This window comes from Mirounga angustirostris, unplaced genomic scaffold, assembly GCF_029215605.1.
Source record: "Mirounga angustirostris isolate CCGP_5_RB_7025 unplaced genomic scaffold, mMirAng1.0.hap1 SCAF_2, whole genome shotgun sequence".
Lineage (NCBI taxonomy): Eukaryota > Metazoa > Chordata > Mammalia > Carnivora > Phocidae > Mirounga > Mirounga angustirostris.
The window spans coordinates 81,909,624-81,916,030 of NW_026991710.1; positions in this window are offsets into that span (position 1 = coordinate 81,909,624).

The following is a 6,407-nucleotide window of genomic DNA, read 5'->3' on the forward strand; positions in this document are numbered from 1 at the left end:
TAATGCTAAGTGAAATAAGTCAGAGAAAGACAAATACCATGTGATTTCACCCATATGTGAAATTTAAGAAACAAAACAAATGAACAAAGGAGAAAGAGACAAGCAAAAAAACAGATTTTAAATACAGAGAACAAACTGGCCATTACCAGAGGGGTGATAGGTAAGGGGATGGGTGAAATAGATGAAGGGGATTAAGAGTACACTTGTTGTGCTGAGCACTGAGTGATGTATAGAATTATTGAATCACTATATTGTACATGTGAAACTATTATGACACTGTACATCAACTATACTTCAATAAAAATAGTTTGGATGTGTTCTCTCCAGATAGGTTCTAGATTTAAATTACCTGATTCCGAACAGTAATTTCTTTGACATCAGCCATAGCAACTTCTTTCTAGATATGTCTCCTGAGGCAAAGGAAACAAAAAGAAAAGCAAAAGTAAATATTAGGACTACCTCAAAATAAAAAGCTTCTGGACAGTGAAGGAAACAATCAACAAAAGTAAAAGGCAACCTATGGAATAGGAGAAGATATCTGCAAATGACCTATCTGATAAAGGGTTAGTATCCAAAATATATAAAAAATTAATTAAGTCTAACACCCCAAAAATGAATAATACAATTAAAAATGGGCAAAACACATGTAGAGACATTTTTCCAAAGAAGACATACAGATGGCTAACAGACACATGAATAGATGCTCAACATCACTTATCATCAGGGAAATGCAAATCAAAACTACAATGATATATTATCTCACACCTGTTAAAATGGATAAAATCAACAACACAAGAAACAACAGGTGTTGGCAAGGATGTGGAGAATGGGGAACTCTCTTGCACTGTTGGTGGGAATGGAAACTGGTGCAGCCACTCTGGAGAACAGTGTCAAGTTTCTTGAAAAAAGTTAAAAACAGAACTACCCTACCATCCAGCAATCACACTACTAGGTATTTACCCAAAAGATACAAAAATACCAATTCAAAGGGATACATGCACCCTGATGTTTATAGCAATATTATCTACAATAACCAAATTATGGAAATAGCCCAAGTGTCCATTGATTGATGGATGGATAAAGAAGAAGTGGTACACATACACACACACACACACACACACAGAGGAATATTACCCAGCCATAAAAAAGAATGAAATCTTGCCATTTGTAATGACATGGGTGTGCTAGAGAGTGTTCTGCTGAGCGAAATAAGTCAGTCAGAGAAAGAAATATACCATATGATTTCATTCATATGTGGAATTTAAGAAACAAAACAAACAAGCAAAGGGGGAAGAAAAAGAGAGAGCCAAACTAAGAAACACTCTTAACTATGGAGAACAAACTGACGTTTACCAGAAAGGAGGTGGGTGGGGATGGGGGAAATAGGTGATGGGAATTAAGGAGGGCATTTGCTCTGATGAGCACTGGGTGATGTGGAAGTGGAAGTGGAAGTGGAAGTGGAAGTGCTGAATCATTTTATTGTATACCTGAAACTAATATTATACTGTACGTTAACTAACTAGAACTTAAATGAAATCTTAAAAGAATAAATTATCCAATTCCTTTTGTTAGTGGAAGTGAGTCACCGTTCTATTTTGGGGTACCTGGCCCCACTTTTTTTATACTTCTCCCACTCAGCTTGCCTGAAGATTAACCATGTAACCACGGTCATGGAGTAAGACGTGTGAGATGAATCTTTCAAATTATTGAGATATGAAGAGATGCCTAGCAATGATGTTCTAATATATTTCTCAGAAGACGTTAGCCCTTTAATGAAATCCGAGGGGGACATGAATACAAAACATTTATTGGATGAGTAGACAATTTCTAAAAATTCAAATTATTAATGCCTCACCAAAGTCTCCCTCTCTTTTTTTTTTTAAAGATTTTATTTATTTATTCATGAGAGACACAGAGAGAGAGAGGCAGAGGGAGAAGCAGGCTCCCAAGGAGCAGGGAGCCTGATGTGGGACTCGATCCCAGGACCCTGGGATCATGACCTGAGCTGAAGGTAGACACTTAGCCATCTGAGCCACCCAGGCACCCCTCTCCCTCTCTTTTTATGACTTACCAAACATTTTAGACTAGGTGCACTTGTTACGTGCCATGGACAGTTCTAGGTACTCAGAGGTATCCGATCATTTCATTCTTATAACAACGCTATAAGGTGGGAACTATTATTATACACTCTTTGTGCATGGAGCACAGAGAGATTCAGTGACTTGTCCAAGACCTCACAGCTGGTGAAGAGCAGAGCCAGGATTTAACCCAGGAGTCTTCCTCTAGAGTTCAAGTGTGTATCTACTCTACTCTGCTTCCTACCTGGGTTCTAGTCTGAGTCCCTAAGCCTGGAAATCCATTCCCCCTCCACACTCAGGTCAACATTTCATTGCAGCCTCATATGCACTACTCTTCATGAACAATACCCCTTCTGTTCCTGTACTAGGCACACTCTGAACACACCAACATTCAAGTATTTCAGTTCCTCTGTTCTCATTTTCCCCTCTGCCTCTGCCCAAAGGAATCTTAGCAAGCCTAGCTCCCACCACATTTCCTGCACATGGAGGTGGCCAGCTGCTGAGACACCTGCTTCCCAGGTATGCTTATTACCAATACCACCCACTTGGGAATTAACCGTACCAACTTGAGTGACTGCCCTTCTCCATTGTCTCATGTTATTAAGAAATTACTTTCATTATGTAAATATCTTATTTTCCCAAATAAAGCGTGAGCTTCTCAAGCTCAGGACTATGAATATAGTCCTTAGTATCCTTCACACAGTGTGAGATGTTCGGTAACTACTGAATTGTTCCCTATGGATGTCAGTGCATTTGTAACTTTCAGGATGTTCAGACTGCTTTCAGGATGGCCAAAGGGCCATTTGACATAGATAGATTTTAGTCAGATCCTCCGGAGCAAATCAATTTACTCCCCTTTCATGGCTCAGTGCTCTTACAAGCCCCTCAACAACAACAACAACAACAAAAACAAAAAACAAAGGAGCAAAAAATAAAGGCTAGATTAACTTTGCCGGAAAAGAAGGAAAGCAATATTTCTTAAGCACTAATCTTTTTGAAATGTTCACAAAAACCCTGAAGCAGATGTCCATTGGCTCTGTTAGAAAAAAAAAAATCACTGAGGAAAATGAGGATCTCAAAGGGAATATTTTACTGGGGGCTGGTATGCTAACTTCACGACTCAAGAGCAGAGCTCTCTACTCAGCAGCATTAACCTTCTTGCTTCCTTCCAAGTGGTCAGCCTGTGCTTGTCGGTGAACTGGAGTCCAGAGAAGTCGTTCCCAAAATTGTGTGCATGAGAATCACCTGGAGGCCTTGTTAAAACACAGATGCTGCCTGCCCCTGCCGATTTCAGATTCACCTGGCCTGAGGTAGGCAGAGGATTTGCGTTGAAAACAGGTGAAGTCTGCCAGCTGAAGCCCACGCTGTTGGTATGGGGGCTACCCTTTGAGATCCTACTCGAGAGAAAGTGGAAGAGACTTAAAATCAAGTAAACACTGATCTCTCCTAATGTTTGTAAACTGTGTGTATATGTGTGTGTGTATGTGTGTGTAAGAGTTTGTAGTTTCTACAGTGAAAATGTATTTCAGCAAATCATTAGGAGCCTCTCACCCCTCCATCTTTAGGATAATTGTAAACAAATACTAAAATATGAAGTTTCTAGATGGCATGTGTACATGTTTGGGGGTGGCAGAGTTGGGATACAGGAGGTAGGAAAATATCCCCAAATCCCATGTGTCACAAGTTTTAACAATATTCATTGCCTTTTATTTAGTAATTCCACTTAGAGGGCTTGGACTTTATCTCAAGGAAATAATCAGAGATGCTTGGGAAAATTTGTGTTCAACGATGTTCATTGACATATCATTTTCATAGCCCAAAGCTAAAAGCTAAGTACTGAAAAATATGAGCTTGATTAAACATATTATGATGCAGCCATATGAGGAAATAAGATAGAGCTGTTAAACATTAGTCCTCTAAGAATATAGGAAGATAAGGAGGTAGGCTTATAATTTCATGAAACAAAAAAGAAGACTACAAAATAGCATGTAAAGTATCAAGTATACTTACAAGTATTTATTTCTAGAGGGCAATTTGTGTAGTGGGTATCTCTGGGTGATTACAAATTTTCCCAACTAGTCAGTTTCTAGAATATTCTAACATTTTCTAAATTTCCTTCAAAGCACATAATTTAGTTTTATAAATAGAACATGTCCCACTAAATGGTTTGAGTGTTTTTAAGCAACCTGTATAGCAGTGAATTTGAATTTTTCAGAAGCAGAAATGCTGCAATGGAGATGCATATTGTAGTAGTTAATATTTCTTGAATGCTAACCTCAGGCTAGAGGTAATACATAGTATCTCTTTATAATTCTCACATTATATTAATATGTATAATCCAATAATGTTTTCTGCAATACTATATTTCTAGTGTGGGTTTGTGCATGCATATACATACGTATATAATAAAACCTGTTCTTATTCTGCATCTGGTAGTACTGAAGTACATAAGCGTTCAGAGGAGACTACACTCAAGGGACAATCTGTTGATCAAGGTTGTAACTTCAAGGGGCAGAAAGAAATATTAGTTTTGGCTATGTCTTTGATGACTACCTTTTCTCACCACTTCTGTCGGATAAGCTTCCCATCGAAGGGCTTTGGCCAGGCTGCTTCTCCCTATCCCCTTTAGTATAGGTGTACTATCCCTTCTGTCGCTCCCTGCCCTCTGGGCAACTATGCTTTTGGTCTCCTGCTATTGCTCTGGTTTTCCTGACTCTCTTCACACCTAGCCCTCTGCTCCCTGCCTGCCCCATACTGGGTCATTGGCATGGATCTCTTCTTTGTGGCTGTTAGCCAGTTTCCTTTTTCATTCTCCATGCCTTTGACAAGGCTTAGACTAGATAGCTTCATCAGCATGTCAGGCATTCTCCCCATATTTAAAGGCTTCCTGAAATCCTAACCTCTTCATGAATCATAGCACCTGGCATACAGTGGGCATTCATTCATTCCTAAAGGACTTCGATTCCCTCCACACTAGAAATGCAACAGTGATTTCTGCCCTATGAGGCTCTGACATATACTCAACACACACAACAAAGCATGCCTACTAAACCTTGTACAGGCTACTCTCACTCTAGATTTTTTCTAAAATCTTTGAGCCTATATTAACCTGAGAACCAACTTTAGAATTCCTTTAAAGGAAAGTATCTGTTTAAAAGCACACCTTAATGAGGATGCTGGTCTTAAAACATGCCCCCAAAGTATTTGACACTCTTCCTGTCAAGAAAGGTGGGATCTGTGTTCCAGCCCATTGAATCTGGATCCTGTGTTTGCCTGTCAAATGGAGTATGGAGAAGTGATGCCACATCACTATATAAATTTAGGCCTTGAGAACTGGCATCATCTGCTACTGTCTGTTGAGATACTCACTGTTGGAACTCAGCCACCATGTTTTGAGGAAGCCCAAGCAGCCCATGGAGAGGGCACGCTAAAGAGGAACTGAGGCCCCAGCTGAACGCCCAGCTGAGCGCATCAGCCTTCCGGTCATGTGAGTAAGCCATCTGGGAAGCAGACTCTCTGGTCCCTAGTCGAGCTGCTGGGTAAGGGAGACCCAGACCTTCTATGCTAAGCCCTGCCCAAATTACAGGTTCATGAGCTAAACAAATGTTTGTTGTGGTTTTTAAGCCACTGTTTGGGGGTGGGTTGTTACTCAGCAATATACAACTGGAACAATGGGCCTACTTGGTCATGAGGATGAGGTCTTCTGCACATACTGTAGTGGGTCTGCATTAGTGGGGCTCCGGTAGGTGGCTAAACGGCTCTGTGTAAGAAATAAGAGGATATTGGACAGTTCTAAGGCAGCAAGCTAAGGAGCAGAGGAAGCAGAGGATGAAGGGAGGGAGAGGGCTGTAGCAATAGGGAGAGTGGCTGAAGCAGAAATGAACTCAACAGTCTGTGAAATTATCTAGCCCAGAGATGAAAGAGATGATCTAGAACAGGGATATCCGTGGTTCAGGTTTAAGGTGTTTGCTAAGGCAGCTGGCTGCCATGTGATGATGCACCTGTTAATCTCTGTCCCACACACCCTAAACCTTCCCCCAAATCTGCTGTACATCTAGTTTCGAGTCTGGAATACTCAGGATTTGATGAGTGTATGGCCTTAAAGTCTGCGGGGCAATGCAGTGCAGAGTAACATAGTGAACACTTGAAGCAAAATGGAGAATGCAATTTGAGAATTCACTGGAAACAAGAGCTGGAAACCAGAGGTGACTCAGGAAAACATAAGGTTTATAACTGTCCTCCCCTCTTTCTCGCCCCATAACCCCCATCCCCTGGACACAAGCGAGGGATCCTGGATGTCTCTCTTTGTGGAATGTGGGCTCAGATCTT